We start from the raw sequence: 12,036 nt of genomic DNA, 5'->3' as shown, positions 1-12,036 counted from the left end.
TGTTCTCAATAAAAAATGCATACATACATACATACATACATACATACATACATACATACATACATACATACATCCATACATACATACATACATACATACATAGAGGAAGATATTAGGAAAATTGAAAGAATTCTCACACACATTAAGGGAAGAGGGCTACTAATTCTTGCTGACACGAATGCTAGAAATAAGCTATGGTATGACGACATAAACAATGAGCGTGGAAGGCTTTTTGAAGAATTCCTTACCGTTAACACCTTGCACATACTGAACGAAAATACGGAAATACCATCATATCAGACGGCAAGAGGCAGAAGTTGGATTGATTTAACAATCACAAATAACATACTCCTAGGGCACATAACGGATTGGAAAATAGCGGAGGAAGAGAGCTGTTCCGACCACAGGATAATATCTTTCAAGATAGGCGAAGTGAACAGAGATAAGACAAGCATCTACCACAGAGCAAGATATATCGTTAAAGAAGAAAATTACGAAAAATTTGATCGCCTACTAGCAACACAGCTTAGTACAACATTCGGGTGTGAAATTAACGCTAAACAGTTAGACGAAGAACTAGCCAACAAGATGAAATCTTATGAAGATATGGAACTACTAGTTAACAAATTACAAAATTGCATAAGTGAATCATGTAAAGGATCTTTTAGAATAAGTATGGGAAAAACAGCGAAGCATAACGGCAAATCTGTCCCGTGATGGACATCGGAATTAACTGTACTTCGAAAGAAGGTGAACGCACTTAGGAGGCGATATCAAAGGACACAAGACAACGAGCAACTGCGACAGGACAGAAAAATTAAGTACCTAGAAGGTAGTCGGCAGCACAAGTCAAAAATAAATATGGAGAAAATCAAATCATGGAAACAATTCTTTACCAATACGAAAGGATCCGATCCATGGAATATCGTGTATAAATTAGCAGCTAATAAATTAAGAGGACAAAGTTCACTTACTACACTTCGAAAGAACGATGGAACTTACACTACCGACACAGCAAGCACAATAGAATATATGATGGCTCACTTTGTCCCGGATGACAGCGAACATGACGACAGTGAACTTCAAGCCCAGTTGAGGAGGCAAATGGCAGAAACGTTGACTACGCCGAACGATGTGGCATTCACACAGGAGGAGATCCTTCGCATCCTACAAAATTTTGATCCCACAAAATCGCCCGGAGAGGATGGTCTGTCCAGTGATATACTGAGATCCTTCAAACAATTTCCTAAATTCTTCACTACAGTCTATAACAGATGTCTTGAAACTGGACACTTCCCAAAATTCTGGAAACGATCTACAATAATCCCAATAGTTAAACCTGGAAGAGAGACATGTGACAGTGTGTCAAAATATCGGCCCATCAGCTTAATCAATGTTGGCGGCAAAGTGCGGGAGAAGCTAATGATAGATCGAATACAACATCACATAAATTCAAACAAGTTGTCTAGCACACGACAATTTGGATTTACACCCCAGAAAAGTACAATAGACGCCATAATGGCAGTAAAACACTTCGTACTACAAAGCCTGCAAACCAACAGCTATGTTGCCTTAATCAACCTGGATGTACAGGGTGCATTTGACGCGGCTTGGTGGCCTAGTATTATGAGTAACTTAAGACAGAAGAATTGTCCTAAAAACTTGTACACATTAACTAGGCAAGCCTATGCACCAACGGATACAGCACGGAAAAAGCGGTGGAGAAAGGATGCCCACAAGGTTCATGCTGCGGGCCTGGCCTGTGGAATATTCTGTACGATCCTCTACTGCAATTGGACTACACACAACACTCTGAAGTAATCGCCTTTGCAGACGATTTACTTGTTATGACGAAAGGTGGAAGCATAGTGGAAACGAAAAACTACGCAAATCAAGATGTAATGAAAATCGAACGGTGTGCTCGAGATAATAAAATCAAATTCAATGCAATAAAGTCTAAAGTGCTAGTTATTACCAGGAAGAAAAGACATAACGAGGTCATAAACATCTACATTAACAACAAACCAATAGACCAAGTTAATGAATTAAAGTATCTTGGAGTGCATCTAGGCAGATCGGTTCAAATTCAACAAGCACATAGATTATATACACGACAAAGCAATCGCATTAATACATATGCTCTCAAAATCGGCAAAGCTTAGCTGGGGCCTAGGACATGAAGCTCTATATACAAAATACAAAGGAGCAATAGAACCAATCCTGACGTATGGAGCACCGGTGTGGGAGGAAGCCCTACGACAGTCCAGAAACGTTAGCAAACTCCAACGCATCCAAAGGTTATGTAATATTAAAATCATCAAAGCATATAGAACCACTTCATTTGATGGGTCCTGCATTATAGCCGGCATCCAACCCATCAACATCACAATAGATGGTAATATTCAACTATATAAAGCAACGCACGGAGCGAGAGATTATGACACATCCCTAGAACCAGTAAATTGGAACCATCCTGCACAAGATAAGTCTATCATAGGAACTCAGGACAACACAACCTACGCAATAGAAATCTACACAGATGGGAGGAAGACAGAAGACAAAGTAGGAGCAGCTGCAGCAATAGAACCTACGCAATAGAAATCTACACAGATGGGAGGAAGACAGAAGACAAAGTAGGAGCAGCTGCAGCAATATTCCAAAAAGAGGAACTCATCTGCCAGTTGAAGTACAGATAACATGCAAGATGCTCTAACAATCAGGCCGAGCAAGTTGCGATCTGGAAAGCACTACAGGAACTACAGAGAATGGAGAAGATACCGGATAAAGAGCGAATGGCAGCTGTGTATACTGACAGCAACATCACAATATCCTTGCTGAAGAGAAACACAAAGCACCACACACTAATAGCTCACATTCACAATACTCTTTCTGCACTACAACAGAGAAACTGGACAATCCATTTTGGCTGGGTTAAGGCCCATGCTGGCTTTTATGGAAACGTACTCGCTGACAGACTGGCAAAAGCAGCATCCACGGGAGGCGAATTAATATACAAGAAAATCCCAAAATCGACAATCAAATCAGAAATATCACGATTAGGACTTCAGAAATGGCAAGAATGTTGGAATAATACCACAAAAGGAGGGCTGAGCAAAGCATTTATCCCTTCCGTAATGGACAGATTAAAAACAAAACTCCCCGTAACGCCGGAATTCACTGCCATTGTGACAGGTCACGGGAAAACCAATTCATATTTACACCGCTTCCATCTCAAAGATGATCCAGCCTGCACATGCCACAGAGGACAACAAACGGTGAACCACCTAATCTACGAATGTCCCAATATGACAAATCAAAGAACTATCATAAAAGAGATATCACAAAATGGAGGAACCTGGCCAGTCACTAATCAGCAATTGACATCCAGGCACCTACGAAATATATTCAATCCATGAACATCTAGAACAAACCATCACACCATCACTAAATAACTCAGCACATAATAACTCTCCAAAAAACAGAACAATAAAATAATAAGTATTCCAAAAACAATTGTATTCTATAAATAGCGTCACAAACGTATGTATTTATTATATGATCCCAATTGTAAATATCAAATTGTACATTTTGTAATGGTTGCATGTAATGTTACTACTGTAACGGGGCATGCAGATGTATTCTCAATAAAAAATACATACATACGTACATACATACATACATACATACATACATACATACATACATACATACATACATACATACATACATACATACATACATAATATTCAATACACCAGAAGAAATAACGATGAAAAATGCAGTAGAAGCTCTCGCTACACAAAATGAAGAATTAGTTAATGGAAAGGAAGCAATGAGACCAATAAGAGATTTTCAAGATAGGAAAAAGAATAGAAACCTCATCATTGAAATCAGTTCTGAACAAAGAAATATGATCCTAGGGAAAAAAAAATAAAACTTGGATGGAGTATGTGCAACTGGGAGGACTATATAATGGTCACCCATTGTTATAAATGTTCAAAGTTCAACCATCGTGCCCAAGATTGCAAAGGAGTTCAAACCTTTCCAAATTGCGCTGGAAATCACACACTAAAGGAGTGTCAAGTACAGAAAGAAAACTACAAATATATAAATTGTGCTAACTACAAAAAATACAATAAAGACAACAGCATTGACGAAAAGCATTGTGCATTAGACAAAAACTCTCCTTGTTATCAAGCAGCAATAAAACGGTACCAACTAAACACCGACTACTAGCATGGATAACGACAGATTCAATTGCTTGCAAATTAACTTACAACATTCGAGGACAGCGACCAGCAATCTAATACAGCTTGTCATTAATCACGGCATTGACATTGCGTTCATTCCAGAGCCGTACACAATTAATAATAAAGTAACAATAATACCCAAAAAATGAGAGTATACACAGGCGGCGATAGAAGGAAGAGGCAACAATAATTATAAACAATAAATATATTGACGCAACAACGATTGGCCAAATCTCCGACGAAGACTGCATTGTGGTTCCAATCAATTAGAAGAAGAAATTATTTTATGGCTCAAGCATGTATTTTGACGGAGATTCTAGCATGGAGGAAGACCTGAAGAAAATGGATACAATACTTGATCACACTAAAGGACACGGACTAATGATACTTGCTGACACGAATGCAAGAAGTAAGCTATGGTTTGACGAAATAAAGAATGACCGTGGAAAGAAATTGGAGGAATTCCTTACAGTCAATAGTTTACATATACTGAACGAAAACACAGAAATGCCATCTTTTTAGACAGGAAGAGGCAGAAGTTGGATTGACTTAACAGTAGGGCATATAACAGACTGGAGCATAGGGGATGAAGAAAGCTGCTCCGATCATAAGATAATATCCTTCAAGATAGGTGCAGTGAACCCGTTCACGACTAAAACCTTCCAGAGAATGAGACATATAACCTCGGAAGAAGGTTATAAAAAATTCGACTCCCAACTAGCGACATATCTTAGTTCAACGTTCAAGTGTGAAAGATATGATACCGAGTTATATCACGAACTAACCAATAGGGCTAGACAATATGACAATATGGAACTACTATTCAGGAACTTGCAAAAGTGCATAAGGGAATCGTGTAAAGCATCCTTTCGAATAAGCAAGGGGAAGAGAAGAAATTTTAACGGAAAAACTGTCCCGTGGTGGACCCCTGAACTAACTATACTGCGAAAAAAGGTGAACGCACTTAGGAGGCAGTACCAAAGAACAAAAAACGACGAAAATCTACACCAGGAAAGGAAAATGAAGTACCGAGAAAGTTGTCATCAGAACCAATCAAAAATAAATATGGAAAAATTAAAATCTTGGAAACAGTTCTGCAGCATTACAGAAGAATCCAACCCCTGGAATGTTGTATATAAGATATCAGTCAATAAATTAAAAGGGAATAGCTCACTCGCAACATTTCAAAAGATTGATGGAACTTACACCACGGACACAGCAAGCACAGTAGAATATATGATGGATCACTTCATCCAGAAAGACAATTGTCAGAACGACCGTGAAAAACATATACAATTAAGAAAAAATGCTGAGGAACCCATAGACACTCCAAATGACGTAGATTTTTACACAAGGAGAAATCCTGGCAGTGATAAGAAGATTTAATCCAAATAAAACACCGGGAGAAGATGGAGTAACGAGTGGCATACTCCAAAGGGCGTTTCAACTCTTCCCGCTCTTCTTTACCACAGTCTACAACATATGTCTACAGAGCAGTACTTTTCCAAAGCAATGGAAGCACTCGCTAATAATACCTATAATCAAACCTGGTAAAGAAGAAAGTGACAGTGTAACAAAATATAGGCCCATCAGTCTACTTAATGTCGGAGGAAAAGTCCTGGAAAAGCTGATGATCAACAGAATCCTTCATAATTTAAATTCGAGAAACTTATTAAACAAGAAACAACACGGATTTATGCCCCAGAGAAGCACAGTACATGCAGCAATGGCAGTGAAGCACTTCGTACTACAAAATCTTCAATTACATGGCTACATCGTCTTCATCAGCCTGGATGTACAGGGGGCCTTTGATGCAGCCTGGTGGCCCAGTATTCTCAACAATCTACGACAATTGGATTGTCCTAAGAATTTATATAACCTATCTAAGGACTACTTTAAGAACAGAACAGCTACACTTTGCACCAATGAACATAAGTCAGTACGAGAAGTAGAGAAGGGCTGCCCACAGGGGTCTACTTGCGGTCCAGGGTTCTGGAATATCTTATATAATTCATTGCTTAACTTGAACTTTTCCCAGAACGGAAGTAATTGCTTATGCAGACGACTTATTAATAATGACGAAGGGCAGCAGTGCAGTGGAGGCCGAAAATTATGCAAATCAGGATACCAAAAATATCGAACTCTGGGCGAAGGAAAATAAAATAAAATTTAACGATACGAAGTCAAAAGTTATGTTAGTGTCAAGAAAGAAAAACAGCCACAACGAGAGGCTAAATATCTATCTCAATAACAAACCATTGCAACAGGTGACTGAGCTAAAATATTTGGGAATAAATATCGACAGAAAATTCACCTTCCACACACATATACAACAGATACATGACAAATCAATAAGTCTTATACACTCCCTATCAAAGTCTGCAAAGCTCAACTGGGGACTTGGCAACAATGCTCTAAGCACTATTTACAAGGGGACAATAGAATCAATATTAACATACGGAGCACCAGTATGGGAAGAAGCAATAAAGAAGAGACAAAATAGAGAAAAATTACAGAGAGTTCAAAGGCTGTGCAATATTAAAATCGCAAAAGCCTACAGAACAATGTCATATGATGCACATGCATTATAGCCGGAATACAACCGATAGATCTAACAATAATAGGAAAATCAAACCAATATAACGCAACGCATGGTGGAATGCAATACGACGCACCCTTGGACCCTTCAAACTGGACTGACCCAGCAGAAGATGTTGACATTAGAGAAACAGAGGAAACCACAGAATATCCCATAAAAATATACACGGATGGAAGTAAAATGGGAAATAAGGTGGGAGCGGCAGCGGCTATATTCAAAGAAGAAACTCCAATTCGCCAGCTTAAATACCGATTGGATGAAAAATGCTCTAACAATCAAGCGGAGCAAATAGCAATTCTTAAGGCTTTGCAGGAGCTTGAAGCAATGCAGGACAGTATAAATGGGAAAAAGGAGTAGCAGTCTACACAGACAGTAAAATAACTCTGAGTTTAATAAATGACAATAAGAAACAAAACACGTTAATAGCTGACATCCTAAAAACAGTTTGTACCCTTCAACAAAACATGTGGTTAATCCAGTTCAGCTGGGTTAAAGCCTACATAGGCATAGCCGGCAATGAAATGGCAGATAAGTTAGCAAAGCAAGCTGCTAACGACGACACTATAGAAATCATTTACAGAAAAAACCCCAAAATCAACAATAGCTACTGAAATAAAGGAAATAGGAATACAGAAATGGCAAGATAGATGGAATAAAACAACCAAAGGTGCAACAACGAAGTCCTTCGTCCCGTCAATTAAACAGAGACTAAAATTATCAATACCTTCAACTCCAGAATTCACAGCAGTCATCACAGGACACGGCAGAACCAAGTCTTACCTTCACAGATTCCACATCATAGACGATCCAACATGTACATGTGGCAGAGGACAGCAAACAGTGAATCATCTTATTTATGAATGTGCAGACACCACACAGCAGAGGACATCGCCCATGAGAGACATCAGGATGAACGGAGGAGATGGCCAGTGACTTGCCAACAGCTATTGAACAATTATCTCAAAGTCTTTAGTCAATTTATAAAATCTATGAACTTGTGACAAAACAGCAACTAATAACTGTAAAACAAAAATGTGTGATAAACCAGCAACTAAAAGTGAGTTTAGAAATTTTGTGGCATGAACAGGCACTACTACAGTGTTAAAATGTGTGATACAACATAAGGACCACACATACATAGACATTTTAAGTAAATTAAGACTACCAAAATTGTACATATTGTATATATATATATATATATATATATATATATATATATATATATTTGTACTACATAGAAAGTGAAAGCATGTAGTATTACTTAGGTAATGGGGCATGCTGTAATTATATTTAAAAATACATACATACATACATACATACATACGAGGCGCATCCAGAAAGTAAGTTTCCCTATTTAAAAAAAAAAGAACACACACTTTCAGGAAAACATTTATTGGCAACAGGTACAGCAATGTTTCAGCTATTTTTCAACATAGCCACCATCAGAATTGAGACACTTGTATCGTGGGATCAACTTTTGTATCCTTCTGTCGTAGAACTCTGCCGCCTGTGAATGGAACCAGCGTGTGACAGACGTCTTCAGCTCTTCGTCGTTGCCAAAACGCTCACCCGACGACAGGAATTTCTTGAGGTGCAAGAAAACGTGAAAATCGCTGGGAGCAAGATCAGGACTGTAGGATGTATGATCAAACAACTCCCAGCCAAATTCCGTCAAAACAGCTGCTGTGCGCCGAGTCGTATGTGGACGAGCATTGTCATGGAGGAGCACAACACCTGCAGTAAGCATTCCACGCCTCTTCTTTTGAATGGCACGTCGCAATGTTCACAGTGTTTCACAGTAACGGTCAGAGTTCACTGTTTCACCTCTTGGAAGGAAGTCAATGAGCAGAATGCCCTTCCTGTCCCAGAACACCGTGCACATCACTTTCTGTACCGACAGCGTCTGTTTGAATTTCGTCCTGACCTGAGATCCACTATGCCACCAAAGCATTGACTGCTGCTTGGTTTCCGGGGTGAAGTGCGAAATCCAAGTCTCATCGCCCATGACGATCCTGTCGAGGAACTCGTCGCCGTCATCGTGATACCGTTGTAGAAATGTCAGTGCTGCTCCTAAACGTTGCATTTTGTGTTCGGGTGTCAGGTTTTTCGGCATCCACCTGGCACACACTTTTTCGAACAGCAGGTGCTTAGTGACAATCTCATGCAACAAGGATCGCGATATCTGCGAAAAATAGCTGCTCAGCTCACGGTTCTCCATGATGCACTGCCGCACCAGCTCAACACGATCATCATTGATGAGGTACGGTCGCACACTGCGCTCTTCATCATGGACACTTTGATGACCTTCGGAAAACTGCCTACACCAGCGACGCACCATCTGCTTACTCATGATGTTCGGCCCATAGATCTGACAGAGCTGCCGATGAATTTCAATTGGCGCAATGCTTTGTGCATTAAAGAACTTTATCACCGAACGAACCTCGCAGGCGGCGGGAGAAGGAATAAGAGCTTTCATTTCGGACCACTGCTGCCACGATACTGGCACCAGGCGGAACCTGTCCGGCTGGCATATGATTGATACGTCATAGATCTGTTACGCATGCGCAATTGACACGGCTAATTACGTTTACTTTCAAGGGGAAAAAATCGGGAAACTTACTTTCTGGATGCGCCTCATACATACATACATATTCCTCACCCAGCCCTGAAGACATACATACATACATACATACATACATACATACATACATACATACATACATACATACATACATACATACATACATACATACATACATACATACATACATACATACATATATACATACTCCTCACCCAGCCCCGAAGAGGAAACTAAACTCATTCATTCGTGCATAGAGTCGGCATGCAATAAAGCATTCTACTTATCGTCGGAGAAGAAATCTTCAAGGAAAGGCAAAACAGTGCCATGGTGGACTGACCAGCTAACAATATTAAGGAAGAAAGTCAACGCACTAAGGAGGAGATATCAGAGGACTACCAACAACACGCAACTCAGGCAAGAGAGAAGAATTGCATACACAGAGGGTAAACGACAGTATAAAGCACAGCTCCAACATGAAAAATTCAGTTCGTGGAAAAAGTATTGCACTCTTCCGGAATGGCCAAACCCATGGAATGCGGCTTACAAATTGGCGAATGGAAGATTAAGGAACCAAACCAGCTTAACAACGCTTAAAAAATCAGACGGGACTTACACCAAATATATAGAAGAAACAATCACACACATGCTTAATTATTTCACATCTGAAGACGACAAGGAGAGCGACAATGAACAGCACCAGCAGATTAAAAGGAAATAGTCAGTTACAAACACCGGACGACAAAGAATTTACACAAGAAGAAATAATAATAGTTATACAGAAATTTAATCCTGCAAAAGCACCGGGGGAAGATGGCATTACTAGCGACATCATATTGAGAGCCTTCACGAAGATCCCTAAAACATTAACTGCAATGTACAACTTATACTTGAAACAAGGACATTTCCGAAACCTCTGGAAAAGATCTGTAATAATTCCAGTAGTAAAGTCGGGAAAAGAAGTGAGTCAAGAAGCCACGAAGTTCAGACCTATAAGACTTCTCAACGTTGAAGGATAAATTTTAGAAAAACTGATGATAGACAGAATAAATCACCACATGTACTCAAATAACATATTAAACTCAAACCAGTATGGATTCATTCCGCAGAAGAATACTGTAGACGCTGCTATGGCCGTTAAGAACTTCATACAGAAAAATCTAAATCAAAAGAAGACCATCATTATAACGAGTCTAGATGTAAAGGGAGCTTTCGATGCTGCATGGTGGCCGGGGATACTCCACAACCTAAAAACACTGCAGTGCCCAAGGAATTTGTATAGTCTCGTTACAAGCTACTGTCCATGAACCACAGCAAAGCAGAAAAACAAGTAACCAAGGGCTGCCCTCAGGGATTCTGCTGCGGGCCAGGACTATGGAATACATTATACAACTCCTTACTAAGTTTAGAGTATACGAACCACAGCCACGTCATAGCTTTTGCGGATGACTTGATAGTCCTAACCACAGGCGACAATGTGGAAGAAGCTGAAATGTATGCTAATACAGACGTGACTGGTCGGAACAAAATAAAATACAATTCAATGAAGTCAAGTCAAAAGTTTTGCTAGTAACTAGGAAGATTAGAGAACAAAATAGCCCTGTTAGTATTTACTTAAACAACAAAACACTAGAACAAGTTCAGGAAATATTTGACAGTAAATTACTCTTCAATAAACACATCCAATATGTCAGTGACAGATGCATTACACTAATCAATGTACTCGCAAAATCTGCAAAACTTAACTGGGGACTATGTCATCAAGCCCTTAAAACAATCTATAAATGGGCCTATACTCCCAATGCTACTGTATGGAGCTCCAGTGTGGCAAGATGGTATCTGGAAACACAAATATTGCTAAATACAAAAGAGTACAGAATCATGAACATCAAGATTTCCAAAGCCTACAGAACTATTTCTTATGAAGCTTCATGTGTAGTAGCCGAACTCACACCAATAGATATAATAATACAGGAGAGAATGGAAATCTACAAGGCAATGCATAACGAGAGTAAACACTTTTACAAATTGAGACCGCCCCAGAACTGGAGAACGGACTCACCCAGCGGAAAGAGTAATCATTAAAGAGGCGGAAGAAAATAAAGATTACCCGATAGAAATATATACGGATGGAAGCAAGATTGATGGAAAAGTCGGTGCTGCTACGGTCGTCTTTCAAAATGGAAATGTACTTCACAAACTGAAGTTCAAACTGCACAACGAATGTTCAAATAACCAAGCCGAACAAATAGCCATATTGCAATCGTTCACACACTCCAGGAAAATCCAGAAAATAGAATCACTGAAAGAATAGCAGTAGTATACACTGAGAGCCAAATAACCATATACCTCTTAAAAAACAACCAGAACCGAAATGTAATAATAGACGACATTAAACAAAAATACAAACAGCTTGAAGACGATAGATGGACGATTCACATAAAATGGGTGAAGGCTCACAGAGGGATCTACGGATATGAACTGGCAGACGAACTAGATAAGGAGGCAGCTAAACAAGACAATCTACAAATTATATACACGAAGATACCGAGAAAGGAAATAATACATCGCATAAAAGTAGAGAGCACAGAAAAGTGGCAACTGCA

The 12,036-nt window shown here is 39.4% G+C and overlaps 1 protein-coding gene across 3 annotated transcripts in view; it reads right to left on the bottom strand.

The window, feature by feature from the left end:
• LOC138715347 (excitatory amino acid transporter-like) overlaps positions 1-12,036 on the bottom strand; it is a 478,475-nt gene that overhangs the window by 334,647 nt on the left and 131,792 nt on the right. The window lies entirely within an intron of this gene.

This window comes from Periplaneta americana, chromosome 15, assembly GCF_040183065.1.
Source record: "Periplaneta americana isolate PAMFEO1 chromosome 15, P.americana_PAMFEO1_priV1, whole genome shotgun sequence".
Lineage (NCBI taxonomy): Eukaryota > Metazoa > Arthropoda > Insecta > Blattodea > Blattidae > Periplaneta > Periplaneta americana.
Note: the sequence above shows the minus strand (reverse complement) of the source record. Positions and strands in the feature narration are given on the sequence as shown.